Source organism: Odontesthes bonariensis, chromosome 24, assembly GCF_027942865.1.
Source record: "Odontesthes bonariensis isolate fOdoBon6 chromosome 24, fOdoBon6.hap1, whole genome shotgun sequence".
NCBI lineage: Eukaryota > Metazoa > Chordata > Actinopteri > Atheriniformes > Atherinopsidae > Odontesthes > Odontesthes bonariensis.
Genome location: NC_134529.1, coordinates 6,839,592 through 6,855,825, shown reverse-complemented (window position 1 = coordinate 6,855,825; position 16,234 = coordinate 6,839,592). Strand labels below are relative to the sequence as shown.

At 42.9% G+C, this 16,234-nt stretch overlaps 1 protein-coding gene across 1 annotated transcript in view; it reads left to right on the top strand.

Annotated features, from left to right (window-relative positions):
* The window catches only part of LOC142375550 (exostosin-1), a 237,770-nt gene that overhangs the window by 123,276 nt on the left and 98,260 nt on the right, over positions 1 to 16,234 (top strand). The window lies entirely within an intron of this gene.

Genomic DNA, 16,234 nt, shown 5'->3' with positions numbered 1-16,234 from the left:
GATGAAACAACAATTTAGCAAAGAGTCTTTGGCAGCTTTCCTACTGTGATGTTTTTGTCCTTTGTCTTTTGTCGCTATGAATCAAATAATTGTTTAGTTGAATCTAAATTAAATCTTGAGGCTTGTGAAAGAATCGAGAGGAGTCAGATGAGGTGGCTCGGGCATCTGGTGAGAATGCCTCCTGGACGCCTCCCCGGTGAGGTGCCCGTCCCACTGGGAGGAGACCCCGGGGAAGACCCAGGACACGTTGGAGAGACTATGTCTCTCGGCTGGCCTGGGAACGCCTCGGGGTCCCCCCAGAAGAGCTGGAGGAAGTGGCCGGGGACAGGGACGTCTGGGTCTCTTTGCTCAAGCTGCTGCCCCCGCGACCCGATCCCCGGACCAGCGGAAGATAATGGATGGATGGATGGATGGATGGATGGATGGATGGGCTTGTGAAAGATTTACACCTGAAAAGCATATCGCTACACCACCACCCTTCCATCATGGCAGCAACCTTTTCAAGCTTGACAACGTGCCCATGACTGATCTTTCACTTCTGTTTTGGCAGCTCGAAATGATCTTCAAATCATATGTACAGTATATAAACATAGTGGCCCCTTAAACACATACAGATTTACAACAGCTAAATAATGATAGAATCTATGAAAACTATTAGATTTTTAACAGATTCTCAGTTGTTGCACGTACACTTTAAGTGACTAAGTAAGTAAGTAAACTGTATTTATATAGCACCTGTCACAGATAAACATCACAAATCAATACAATCAATACAATCAAATACATAAAAATAATTATAAGAAAACGCCACCAATAAAACAAACGAATGATTATAAAATCATAAAAGCTTGCTTAAATAAAAAAGTTTTCTGCTGCTTTTTAAAAGAGTCCACAGATTCAGAGCACCTTAGTGAAAGCGGTAAGGCATTGCAGAGTTTGGGGGCCACTGCTTGAAAGGAACGGTCGCCTCGGGGGTGGAACTTTATCCTCTGTGTTCCACTTCAGAGAGACAGAAGCGGGTAAACCTAACCTTTTTTAAAGTTATGACAGAGAAAGACATATTTATATTTACCAGTAATATATTTTTTTCAGAATTACTGATCTTACTAATAACAAACATCATCAAATTATTTAAATCAAATAAATTATTAAAAGACAAAGCCATGTCATTGCGTTTACACACACTTCTGAACCTGACTTTGATATTTGGGTTTGAATTAGAAACTTTATTTCCTTCACCAGTAGGTGGCTATGTGTTCATGAACAAGTTAAGGTTGACTGTAAGAAGAAGAGTGTGATGCCATGTGAATGATGTACAGAATGTACAACGTTGCTGAGACAAAAGTAACTCCAATGTCCTCCGTCTCCCGTGTCTCTACCTTCAATACAACAGCTAGATGTTTAGATAAGACAAGAGAAAGAGACTTGATGTGCTGTAAAGCAAATGTATTGAGCAACTAGTATTTTAATGAAGCAAATGACGCAAAGTTCTTTGTTGAGCAAATGCACTGCATGAAAAGGTTGGGCACGATAATGTGATACTTTTGTTTCATATTTTAAAGAAAAAGAATCAAAAACGTCCTCGGATCGGCTCCTCGAGTCTAGTCAACACGATGTCTTGCAGACTTGTGTTCAAATGAGCGTTTGTCGAACTGCTCCTGCTGCTCCTTCTGCTCCTGCTGCTCCTGCTGCTCCTGCTGCTGCTGATCGACTTGCTCTTCGGCCAATTTCTCCTTCCCATGGACGAGCCTGGTGGTAGTGTGGAGGAATAAAATCTTTCTTTCTTAAGTCAAATAAATTAACTAAGTCCATTATGTGCCTTGGTAGTTGATTTATTAAAATACGTGCTCATTCAGAACACGGAGAGATCTCTGCCGTTACGGCGCGTCACACAAGCTTTTATACAGTGGTACAAACAAGTTACACAGAAAGGAGTTATTTCCTGTCTGGCGCGCAAAGCGCAATCTCGTGAGGTACATGACGTAGCTTAACGTAAGTCAACAGGACCTTCTCACAGTAAGGCCTGCGCATCCCACGCATGAAACTTACAGATAAGGACACAGATGTTCGCAGGTTCCAAGTTGCAGGGCAGATTATACTATTAATATCATGTTTTTGCAAAGCAGAGACAATCGTGTTGTTGAAACAGAGACAGAGTGCAGTTAAGTTCAGTGTCTGGTCATTCAAAGTTCAGTGTTTGGTACAGCACACATTACATGAATATAAGATTGTCTGCAACATGGGTATATAAGATTACCTGTAACTATGAGTATATAATACTACCTGTAACATAAGTATATGAAGTATATAAATTTTTTCACATTTCCCTACTTGTGATCCTACTGGATCAACACAAACTGAATGAATTTATTTAAAAAGAGGTAGTATCAAAGAATGTATAAAAGTATAAAATGCATAACAAAGAATGTATATAAAAAAATGCAGCAATAACATCAGAGATGGCACACCCAAAGGTTTAAGACATCACATCATAAAGGCTGCAGAGTTAAACAGTGTCTATGGCTTCTGATTCGGATTCATCAGAGAAAGAATAGGCAAGAGGTTTGGGAGGGGGAACAAAGGAACGTAGAGAGAGATAAGGGAGGTGGGGGTGATATGCCCCGATGGCAGTGGTAATAAGGCGCTGGATGAGAGACCTGAGGAATGGAATGCAACAACAACCACATAACACAAGAATTGCTGAGAAAATGGCTAGGGGGAGTGGAGGTGAAATTGGTAGGAGGGATAGGTCTAGGGGGAGATAGAAGAATGCTGTGATAGGTCTAGCAGGGAGAAACATTGAGACTAACAGGATGACTAACACAGCAGCTATAGCCACTAGTCCTAAACAACACAGTTTTCCGGAAAAACCCATGGCTGATGGTGACTTGGCACGTCACGTGGCAGTGTACGCACAATTCGTACACTGATCTTGTTAGGTGGTGACTTGGCACGTCACGTTGCAGTGCACACACAATTCGTACACTGATCTTGTTAGGGTGCGATGGGTGGAGCAGGATTTAGGGCTGGGACGGCCCGACAATGCGATGCGTGGATCCAAGTGGCCCGTTCGGCGACTTTCACAGCCGTTTGCGTTGTGAGGAGGATTTGGAAGGGACCAGTCCAGCGCTTTGCGTTCCACTGCTTCCGTCTGAAGTTCTTAATGAGGATCCAGTCTCCAGGATTCAGGTTGTGGAGGACAGAGTCAGCAGGGGTGGGCAGCGCCGCAGCAACCTGTGAACGAATGTCTGCCACAGTTTTGGACAGGTTGACACAGTAAGTTAGCACATCACTTTCACACAGGGAAGAATCCGGAGGAGGAGTCCTGGGAGGTCCCACGCCGAGCCGGGGAGGGCCTGCAAACAGAACTTCAAAGGGACTGAGATTGTTGTTAGTTCGCCTGCGCATTCTCATATACATGAGAACTATTGGAAGTGCTTTTGGCCATGCAAGTCCTGTTTCCTGGCAACATTTAGCTAGTTTGTTATTTAATGTTCCGTTCTCTCTCTCCACAGCACCTCCACTGGCAGAATGATAGGCACAGTGTTTTCTAGCATCAATGCCAAGGTATTTAGAAATCTGGGTCATCGCCTGATTAGCAAAATGAGCACCATTGTTGCTAGACAGTATTCGAGGAATTCCCCATCTGGGAATGATTTCCCCCAATAGTGCTCTAGCCACTGAGAAGTGAGCCACTGAGAAGCCTGAGAAGTGGGGAATGCTTCAACCCATTTGGACCACATGTCAACCATTACTAGGCAATATTTCTTACCATGCGAAGGAGTAAGTTCGATGAAGTCCATCATAATGTGTTCAAAAGGTCCCGTAGGGGCTTGGTGTGCGCCTGATCTGATATTAGGTCGAGATTTGTGTGTGTTATGTTTGGCGCATGTTAGGCAGGCTTCACAGTAGCGTTTTGCCACTGGTGAGAATCCTTTTGTGAACCAATTTTCTGTCATCATTCTTACCATACCTCCTTTTGACACATGGTCTAACCCATGTGTCAACTTGGCGTAATGGTGAAACAAGGCAGAGGGAAGACAGGGTTTACCATCAGGGCCAATCCAGCTATTGGATGAGTAAACAGCGCCAGCAGAACGCCAGGCAGCCTTGTCAGAGGGTGAAGCCAATGATTGTAGGGCCGGGAGGTCTGTGAGAGGAGAGGAGGGAACAGAGAGCAGTGAGGGTAAGGGAGAAGGTGGGGGAAGATAGGAAGCTGCCTTGGCAGCCTGGTCCGCTCGAGAATTTCCTGCAGAAACAGAGTCAATAGCTTTAGTATGAGCAGCACATTTACAAACAGCAACCTCAGATGGGAGAAGGATGGCGTCAAGGAGTTGAGCAATGAGATGATGGTGAAGGACAGGTTTGCCATCTGATTTGAGGAAACCGCGGTGCTTCCAAAGTGCTCCAAAGTCATGGACGACGCAAAAGGCATACCTGGAATCAGTGTAAATAGTGACGCGTAGAGCACGAGAGAGGCGACAGGCCTCAGTTAGAGCGACCAATTCAGCAGCCTGAGCCGAATAGGAGGAAGGTAGAGAGCCAGAAGAGAGTGTGGCATGGTCAGAACATACGGCATAGCCAGCCCTGTTGGTGCCATGGGAATCACGGCAGAGCCGTCAACATACAGAACATGGTCAGGATTTGAGAGGGGAGAGTCAGTCAGGTCCGGTCTGGGAGTGCAGGTCAGAGCCAATTCCGCAGAACAGTCATGGGGAGTCCCGTCATCGGGAAGAGGGAGAAGAGAAGCAGGATTAAGGCCAGTACAACGCTTGACAGTCAAATTGGACATTTCCAACAAACAGGTGTGATAACGAAGGAAACGAGAGACAGAGAAGTGAGAAGTGCGATGTTCTTGTAAGATATGGGTTACCGCATGAGGAACCAGAAGAGTGAGTGGGGCGTAGCCCACTATATCACGAGAGGCTAAAACGGCCTTTTCAGCTGCGGCAACGGCACGTAGGCAGGTAGGAAGGCCTGCAGCCACAGGGTCAAGTTTGCTGGAGAAGTAGGCAACAGGTCGCAGGAGGTCACCATGCTTCTGCAAAAGAACAGATGTCATACAACCAGAACGTTCATCAACAGTTTGAGTGAAAGGTCTGGAAGGATCAGGGAGACCAAGAATGAGGGGAGACATGAGGGTCTGCTTGAGGTCCGTGAAGGCAGCCTCAGCTTGGGGGGTCCACTGCAGAACAGAACCGCTGTGTGTGGAATGAGTGAGGACACGAAGTGGACGTTCGCGAGCAGAGTAATTTGGTACAAAGGCACGACAGTAAGAACAAAGACCCAAGAAGGAAAGGAGTTGCTTAGCAGTAGCGGGTCTGGGTGCAGATTGAATCGCATCAGTATGTTTTTTAGACAAAGACTTGCCCTCTTCGGACAAAACGTGTCCAAGAAACGTGACCTTTTGTTGCACAAACTGCATTTTAGATCGACTGACCTTATGACCTTCAGATGCAAGATGGTGGAGAAGAGAAATGGTGTCAGCTTTACACTGCACCTGAGTTGGAGAGCAGATAAGTAGGTCATCAACATATTGCAGCAGGGCGGTGCCAGGGCTGAGTGACAAGGAGGAGAAGGAAGATGCCAAGGCGGCATTATACACTGTAGGTGACTCAGCATAGCCCTGTGGCATGCGAGTAAAGGTGTAACTGCGGCCTTCAAACTGGAAAGCAAACCAAAACTGAGAATCAGGATGTACAGGAACACTGAAAAATGCATTCGATAAGTCAATCACAGAGAACCAACAGGAGTCAGGGGGAATTTTAGACAACAAAGTGTAGGGATTAGGGACCAATGGGGCACGAGCATGAATAGCAGCATTAACAGCAGTCAAGTCTTGAACAAACCTCCATTCCTGTGGAGCAGGAGGGGGCCTGTATTTCTTGACAGGAAGGATGGGGGTGTTAACAGGAGAGTCATCACACAGGCGAATTACACCAGAAGTGCGCAGAGACAGAAAGACTGGACGAATTCCTGCCACAGCCTCAGGGCTGAGTGGGTATTGGGCACGTCTAGGGCGAAAAGATGATTTAGGGGTGACAACAAGCGGTTCACAGTTCTTTATTAAACCAACATCATACTTGGACTGAGCCCAAACACAGGAGGGGACAGAATCGAGATCTGGATCAGAGTCTGCAGGAGCAGACACAAGGGTGGAGAGTGATGAGGTCTGCAAAAGATACACAGATCTGAGAGCGGACAAATGGAGTGGGTGTGAGGTGCAGTAGACCCGAGCTGAGGGAGAGTGAAGCACAAGCGGGCACACGGTAGGACACCAATCAGTCAGGCCGTTGCACATCCTCACCCAAGGGCCCAAGTCTCGCCACTGATCCGTGGGACCCTTAGCCAGGGAAACATGGGGCTCACTAAAAGGAATCTCGTAGAACTGCAACTGTGTGGGAGACAAACATACAGACAGAGCACAGCGCGTCGCAGACCAGTAAAGGTTTCTGGTGAGAAGAGAATCATTAAGGTCAGAAAAGAATTCAGCTTCAAAATCTGGACATGCTTCAAAGCTGACCTTAACAGTACAGTGAAGAGCAGCAGCTGCCATAAACTCAGCACTTGGGCCAAGCCTGTCTTGAGCAGTGGTGACCAGAGAAGAGGCTTGAGAGAAATTGATCCACCACTGATAAATATACAATGGCGGAGACGGAGAAGAGGCGAGAGTTTGCTTTATCATGGAGTAGGTGAAGTCATTTCTTTGGACGGGCTTAAAGCTGCAGTCTGCAACTCTTTTTCAAGCATAATGCCTGGAACTGTCCGGGGATTCTGAAAGTAGTACATTAAATACCCCAATACAAAAAAAATGAGTTCTCTAGGTTTCCTATATGTCCCGCTAGGTCCCTCCAAAGCCAACAGGTTTGTTTACAAAATTGCAGACCGGACCGGTAAAAGGTAACCAATCAGGTTTACGAGCTGGGCTCTGTTGCCTGTCAATCACCGATTGTGCACGCGCGATACAAGGTAGGCTCGTCCCCACGCTTATTTATCTGGACTATTGAACTTCATTACGGGCTAGTCTACTTACTGTGTCTTCCATGATCGCAAATGACAGGTGAGTTGATGAATGAGGAGTCGTGTAGGCGCATCTGGCGTGCACGTCTACGTGCACGAGTTCTCATGTGTTTTGAAGGGGCGGGACAGGAAGTTGAATAACTTTTTATTTTTCGGTTAAAAAATAAGCATTTCTTGCATTTTGCGACTACGGAGGTCACCGTTTTCAACTTTAAGCGTTCTGATAGATCATGTAAACTCTTAAAATGCCAAAAAGTAGGACTTTACGTATGACAACAACAAATCTTGCAGACTGCAGCTTTAACCCCGTCGGGTGTGGGCACAAGTTTAATCTGAAATTTGAGAATCAAGTCTCGATCGAGTAGGTTGAAGGGGCAACAAGGTGAATACAAAAAGGAATGAAGGACTGAATCAGGGGAATAAGGGGAGGTAACTGATAGAGGGGCTGTAAAGCGTTCACTAACATGTAAGCCAGAGGCTCCAACAGAAACAAAAGTGTGTTCAGATAAAGGAGGCGAATATGGCAGAGCAGAACTGGTGATAACAGAATAAGTGGCACCAGTGTCTACAATAAAGGAAACAGGGTGACCACAAACATGAATAGTTAGCGAGGGTAAACTTAGAACACTACGTTCAGAGGGAGAAGAGGACAAGAGTGTGTGTGTGTGTGTGTCACTTCCCTCAGCTGCAGTCTGGGGAGAGCTGTCATCATCTGTCATGGGCGGAGAATCTCCAGCAGGGCCTACCTCCCGGACTCCACCCATTTCCATTTCTTCTCAATCGGAAGGGGAGGGGCCCTGGAAAGGGCGGCCTCGGCCTGAATTGGATGAGTAGGATACACGCTGGTAACCGCCTCCTCGTCCACGTCCCCGCCTCTGATTCCGCCTCCTGGGGCAGTCTTGGGCCCAGTGTCCAGCTTGATGACAATAGAAACATTCATCTTGGTTCCGGGACAAGTTGGCTGATTAACGCATACAACAGGGAATCTTGCTCGAACGGCTGCAATCAGACCTGTCATCCAGGTGCAATAGTCAATATCTTGCTGATCAGTGGAGGTCTGCCAATTTGGGTTTCTTGGTGCACAGTTCGGGGTCAGGTGTGCCTGGAGGAGAGTCAGTTGGGTTGGAGTGAGAATACGAGCCAAAACTCGCGCCATTTCATGAGCTGTGGAAGTGAATTGAGTGATGAATTCCCGGAGCTCATCTGCCAGCTTCTGTCCACCTTTATCGGGGGATGGAAGGTGCTTGACTGATTTAATGATGTCGTCAAAGGTCCAGGCACGGAAGACGAGCATTGGACCGTCAGGACCAGCGACCTGGACAATGGGTAGTGTAGAGACCGGATCGTTGTCTCGACTTCTGAGGTGGCTTGAAACGGGGCTCGCTGAAGGGCTGTTGAAGTCCAGGACCAGCGGCAGAATTTGTCTTTTTCCAGTAGTAAAGGATGGAGAGCCGTCGCTGGGCGGCATGCCTGGTCCACTGGTGGCTCGAAGGTGGTCAGAGGAGCTGTCGGGTGCAGGGGAAGCGGAGGGAGCGGGCGACAGTGGAGGGCCGGCAGGGTTACCTTCGAGGGGTGGGAGTTGTCGATGGAATGGAGTTGAGGAGTCCTGGAGATCGACCGTTGCCAGAGACGCACTCAAGCCCTGGAGAGATGGATAAAAAGACCCTTTTGTGTTATCAGATTCTTTAGGTTTACTCTTAAGAGAGGTAATTTCTTTCTGAGTCTTTTTCCGATCCCGCGTGTCACATTCCCGTTCCCACATTTGCAAACATTTATTCATGCATTCAACTTTCACAACATCTTTACTCATGAGTTTCTTTTTCTTAAACAATTGTTCTTTTTCTTTTTCTAGAGCTCCTCTCAACTGTGCCAGTTGAGTTTTACTGAACGAGCCTCCTTCGGGAAAACCCAAGTTTTCCCAATAAGACAAGAACTCGCATGACTGTGGTCCATACTTGGCTTTCATACACGCCATAATGGGTGTATCTGGCTTCGGACCCTGAAACTTACTTTGTTCAGTCCCCATTTTACTGAACCTGCTCAAAGAATTTTGCTTATCTCGCACGTTCTAACCTGGGGACTGCACTTAACTGAATAACCCTACGGTTATGTTAAAACAGCTCAAAGAATTGGGCTTATCTTGCTCGTTTTAACCTGGTACCTTTCCTGAATAACCTCAAGGTTATGGTAAAACTGCTCAAAGAATTGGGCTTATCTCGCAAGTTTTAACCTGGTACATTCCTGAATAATCTCACGGGACTTTTAATGTCGACACCTGTTCTTGATTATTAACAAAATAATAATACACGAAATCAACCACAAAGGCACTTTAGTTAAAGGTAATATACGTCTCACCGTTAATTTAGAGATTTTGGGTGGTTCGAGGATCCCTGCGCCGCTGATCGAGACCGCAAACTCCCGTCCCCGTCTCTCGAAGGTGTATTTGAGGTTTGAGGATTTTAGGTGATCAGCCTCTGGTTCCCGGTCCCGACGAGCGTACGAGGATCCCGCTTCTGACACCAGAATTGTGGAGGAATAAAATCTTTCTTTCTTAAGTCAAATAAATTAACTAAGTCCATTATGTGCCTTGGTAGTTGATTTATTAAAATACGTGCTCATTCAGAACACGGAGAGATCTCTGCCGTTACGGCACGTCACACAAGCTTTTATACAGTGGTACAAACAAGTTACACAGAAAGGAGTTATTTCCTGTCTGGCGCGCGTAGCGCAATCTCGTGAGGTACATGACGTAGCTTAACGTAAATCAACAGGACCTTCTCACAGTAAGGCCTGCGCATCCCACGCATGAAACTTACAGATAAGGACACAGATGTTCGCAGGTTGCAAGTTGCAGGGCAGATTATACTATTAATATCATGTTTTTGCAAAGCAGAGACAATCGTGTTGTTGAAACAGAGACAGAGTGCAATTAAGTTCAGTGTCTGGTCATTCAAAGTTCAGTGTTTGGTACAGCACACATTACATGAATATAAGATTGTCTGCAACATGGGTATATAAGATTACCTGTAACTATGAGTATATAATACTACCTGTAACATAAGTATATAAAGTATATAAATTCTTTCACAGTAGGAAAGCAGGTTCAACACAGCGCAGCAAGGAGTAAAAGTAACTATCAATCATAATGAAAATTAAATCATGGAAACAATGTTAAGTAATTAAATGTTTTCATTGTTACTTACTACTTGCTTTTGATAAGCTGACAGAAGTAAAAATATTTGCTATAGTAGAAATTTGAGTCCTTACTTATGGATACCATGAATGGCTGCAGAGATTCCATGGACAAGGAATCCGAGAAAGCCCTCTCCAGGTTCAGCCATCATGACAACCATGGACAGCACGAGAAAGACCACCGTACACTTCATCCTGCAAAGAAAAAACTCACAATGTTCTAATTTATGATTGCTGTTTTTCAGCATTAATTTTGCATTGTGGTTCATTATGAATAAAAAATGAACCACAATTGAAATCTTTAAAATGAAGGTTTATGACTAATTTCAATCAAACCCACTTTCCATTTGTTTTGTTATAATAAATTTACATTTTAATATGCTGACTGCATCAAAACCTGTTTACATTGGTAAAAACATACAGATTCCCCGTTCCTACATCACCAGATATGACTTGACAAGTTTTTTTTTACTTACCCTTTCCAAGACAGTCTGTAAACCTGTTTGTTTACAGATAAATCTAGCTGAAATATTTAGTTTTACCTTTCCGCTGATTCTGCTTCACGGTCAAAAGGCTGTTCACTAACACAGTGTCAAGAATGTCACAGATAATGGAAATATCTGTCATCTGTTCTTCTTTTAAATGTATTATAACTGAAACCACACCTCTAAATGATCATATGTCCCTGCCCTGACACACGCTGACAGGGCCCATGCCCATGCCACGATGAGTCAGTACATTAATCAGCACATTTATGATTAATTATGAAATAAGAGATTTTGAAAAATACCAGATCTGATCCATGGGTGCTACACTGGCATTTATTCTCTGTGATTCCAGGTCATGTCTTTAGAGTGAGGAATACATCTTAACCCCATCCTGAATCTGATTGAAGACCAGGAGAGGACAGTTTGAATGTTCAGACTTCAAATGTAATCATTACTTGTATACTAATTTGTCCATGTATAGACCATTTCTAAACGTTCTCTAAAACTGTTAAAGATGGAAACTGTGAAAAAAGTTTACTAAACTCCACTAATTTGTTTGTTTTTATCTTTACCCAGAAGTATGAAGGGTGTTTGGCATTTGCTCCCATAAGACACATAAGTACTTAAAGTAATGCAGTAGTTAATCTTCTCTAAATTCATCCTTTTTAGACTGAAAGAAACTGATGCTGTCCGATACCTCATTTACAACACCACAATTTTTTCTTTATTCTTTTTTATTTATAATTAATGTTGCTATCAGTCTTTTTATGAGTCATTACCGAGTACAATAATTGTTATAGACTGCCTTAAAGCAATACTATGTAACATTTCTACCTTAAAATGACAGCTTGAAAAAAATTGTGCGGCTAGAATGAGTTTTAATATTACAATTGGCCTGTCTCCTATGCCCTTCTGGGGTCTGAGTTGGAAAAACTGCGCTATGTAACTTTGCTGGACCGGCCCGGTAGCTGAGCGGAAGTACTTCGACTTGCTTTCTGGCACACCTACCGCAAAAACAAATAGACCCCTCTCACGCTCCCAGGTACATTTGATTACTCTTACCTTCTCGGTCGACATAGCTTGCACCTTCTGACTCCTCGCCGGTTCGTCAACAAATGTGAAACGTGAAAGCGAAAGGGTGTTGTATTTACGACAGTGTAACCTTACATTACCTCCAAGCCTGTAGGGGGAGCTCCATAGTGGGCTTTTTGAGAAGTTACATTGTATTGCTTTAAGAAGACGGTGAGTAAAAAATAACACAAATGCTATTTTCTTGTAGTTTACACAACATTTTGTCTATTATAACACTTAAATACACATGAATGCCACTTCTATCACGACTGCATGTCAAATCAAAAGAACTACAGTATTAGCGAGAAAACTAAAACATCTAGTGCTGTTTTCTTTTTTTTGTGAGTTTTTAACTGAGTATGGTTTAGGCATGATGCTTGCATATTTTTGTTGGCTTTAAATTGGGCAATGACGATGCAAAGTCCTTGCCATATCAGTGTGAACAGCTTTATCACTAGTACCCCAATCTGTTTGCCTTTTAGCATTACCAACTATGAGAAGGTCGCAGTCAGCAAGTATAGAGCAATAATTGTTACTGGAGATGCACAGTGATATCGGCCGTTTTATCCGTATCAGCGAAATTAAGGCTTTAAAAGTGAATATTGGCATTGGCTCATTTGGTGACTGTTACCTGGGAGATGACCACGTAAGCTTCTTAAAGAAGGATGAAATTATTAAACAATTAATTGTCCATACCCACTTTATCACATTAAGGGTTCTGGCAGGCAGGTTGGTTCCCACCTAAAACAGGTTGGTAGCCCATTATGGGGCCAAGACGGAAACAGCCGCTGTGCTAGATGAACCCTGAGTTACTAATCAGGTCAAGCATGTTTGAGATACACCAGAATTATTATCTAGTGAGGTCCTGGTCACCTCATTCTGGTGGAATTTATCAAAGTGGCCCTTAAAAACTTGCAGTTATATTCAGTTGCTTGATCCCAAATTGATGAAAAATGTGTAATTTTTTAAATGCCAGATGTTATTTATTGGTGTATCGCATACACTTTATCGTCCCTGTTCCTGGTCAGTGATAGAGTGACAGGTCAATTTAGCCTTTTTATTAGTTATGACAAAGAAAGCCATATATATATATTTCAAGTAATACATTTCTGGTGGCTAACGTCTAATATTATAATATATGTTTTCATTCTGTATTGTTAGAAATAAATAAAAGACAAGAGGCACGTTATAGCACACAACTCAGTCTACTTTCACCCATTCACATGACACTCATGAACATTCAAACCACACATAATCAGGAGACTGGAAGTCTATATCATTTTATACCATTGGTGCATTTCATAATGCATCACCTTGTATGTATTGTGGGTATTTGGCAGTGCCCTTTATGGCTTTTGTTCCTGTGGCTTTTCATCTTTTGAGTGAAGTGTTAGCTGCCATCATTGCGTATTAGTATAGACACAATTCTCTCCAGGTTTTTGACCTGAGATTTTCTTCTTTAAAAGTAAAATCTTCATTTGTTAGATTTTTAGACAAGACAACAGAACAAGGTTTGATGTGCTGTAAAGCTAATTTATTAAGCAACAAGCATTTTACCAAAATGAATTCATCAAAATGCTTCGATCAGCAAATGCAATGCAAATATATTTTCACGAAAAGTTTTGCCAAGCTCTTTGATACTTTTATTTCAAATGGGACGAAAACTGATTGAAGACGTCCTGGGATCGGCCCTTCAAGTCTAGTCAACATGTCTTGCAAACTTGTGCTCAAATGAGCGTTTTTCCAACTGCTCCTGCTGCTCCTGCTGCTCCTGCTGCTCCTGCTGCTCCTGCTGCTCTTGCTGCTCCTGCTGCTCCTGCTGCTGCTGATCGACTTGCTCTTCGGCCAATTTCTCCTTCCCATGGACGAGCCTGGTGGTAGGAAAGCAGGTTCAACACAGCACAGCAAGGAGTAAAAGTAACTATCAATCATGATGAAAATTTAATTTTGGAAACAATGTTAAGTCATTAAATGTTTTCATTGTTACTTACTACTTGCTTTTGATAAGCTGACAGAAGTAAAAATATTTGCTTTAGTAGAAATTTGAGTCCTTACTTATGGATACCATGAACGGCTGCAGAGATTCCATGGACAAGGAATCCGAGAAAGCCCTCTCCTGGTTCAGCCATCATGACAACCATGGACAGCACGAGAAAGACCACCGTACACTTCATCCTGCAAAGAAAAAACTCACAATGTTCTAATTTATGATTGCTGTTTTTCAGCATTAATTTTGCATTGTGGTTCATTATGAATAAAAAATGAACCACAATTGAAATCTTTAAAATGAAGGTTTATGACTAATTTCAATCAAACCCACTTTCCATTTGTTTTGTTATAATAAATTTACATTTTAATATGCTGACTGCATCAAAACCTGTTTACATTGGTAAAAACATACAGATTCCCCGTTCCTACATCACCAGATATGACTTGACAAGTTTTTTTTACTTACCCTTTCCAAGACAGTCTGTAAACCTGTTTGTTTACAGATAAATCTAGCTGAAATATTTAGTTTTACCTTTCCGCTGATTCTGCTTCACGGTCAAAAGGCTGTTCACTAACACAGTGTCAAGAATGTCACAGATAAGGGAAATATCTGTCATCTGTTCTTCTTTTAAATGTATTATAACTGAAACCACACCTCTAAATGATCATATGTCCCTGCCCTGACACACCCTGACAGGGCCCATGCCCATGCCACGATGAGTCAGTACATTAATCAGCACATTTATGATTAATTATGAAATAAGAGATTTTGAAAAATACCAGATCTGATCCATGGGTGCTACACTGGCATTTATTCTCTGTGATTCCAGGTCATGTCTTTAGAGTGAGGAATACATCTTAACCCCATCCTGAATCTGATTGAAGACCAGGAGAAGACAGTTTGAATGTTCAGACTTCAAATGTAATCATTACTTGTATACTAATTTGTCCATGTATAGACCATTTCTAAACGTTCTCTAAAACTGTTAAAGATGGAAACTGTGAAAAAAGTTTACTAAACTCCACTAATTTGTTTGTTTTTATCTTTACCCAGAAGTATGAAGGGTGTTTGGCATTTGCTCCCATAAGACACATAAGTACTTAAAGTAATACAGTAGTTAATCTTCTCTAAATTCATCCTTTTTAGACTGAAAGAAACTGATGCTGTCCGATACCTCATTTACAACACCACAATTTTTTCTTTATTCTTTTTTATTTATAATTAATGTTGCTATCAGTCTTTTTATGAGTCATTACCGAGTACAATAATTGTTATAGACTGCCTTAAAGCAATACTATGTAACATTTCTACCTTAAACTGACAGCTTGAAAAAAATTGTGCGGCTAGAATGAGTTTTAATATTACAATTGGCCTGTCTCCTATGCCCTTCTGGGGTCTGAGTTGGAAAAACTGCGCTATGTAACTTTGCTGGACCGGCCCGGGAGCTGAGCGGAAGTACTTCGACTTGCTTTCTGGCACACCTACCGCAAAAACAAATAGACCCCTCTCACGCTCCCAGGTACATTTGATTACTCTTACCTTCTCGGTCGACATAGCTTGCACCTTCTGACTCCTCGCCGGTTCGTCAACAAACGTGAAACGTGAAAGCGAAAGGGTGTTGTATTTACGACAGTGTAACCGTACATTACCTCCAAGCCTGTAGGGGGAGCTCCATAATGGGCTTTTTGAGAAGTTACATTGTATTGCTTTAAGAAGACGGTGAGTAAAAAATAACACAAATGCTATTTTCTTGTAGTTTACACAACATTTTGTCTATTATAACACTTAAATGCACATGAATGCCACTTCTATCACGACTGCATGTCAAATCAAAAGAACTACAGTATTAGCGAGAAAACTAAAACATCTAGTGCTGTTTTCTTTTTTTTGTGAGTTTTTAACTGAGTATGGTTTAGGCATGATGCTTGTATATTTTTGTTGGGTTTAAATTGGGCAATGACGATGCAAAGTCCTTGCCATATCAATGTGAACAGCTTTATCACTAGTTCCCCAATCTGTTTGCCTTTTAGCATTACCAACTATGAGAAGGTCGCAGTCAGCAAGTATAGAGCAATAATTGTTACTGGAGATGCACAGTGATATCGGCCGTTTTATCCGTATCAGCGAAATTAAGGCTTTAAAAGTGAATATTGGCATTGGCTCATTTGGTGACTGTTACCTGGGAGATGACCACGTAAGCTTCTTAAAGAAGGATGAAATTATTAAACAATTAATTGTCCATACCCACTTTATCACATTAAGGGTTCTGGCAGGCAGGTTGGTTCCCACCTAAAACAGGTTGGTAGCCCATTATGGGGCCAAGACGGAAACAGCCGCTGTGCTAGATGAACCCTGAGTTACTAATCAGGTCAAGCATGTTTAAGATACACCAGAATTATTATCTAGTGAGGTCCTGGTCATCTCATTCTGGTGGAATTTATCAAAGTGGCCCTTAAAAACTTGCAGTTATATT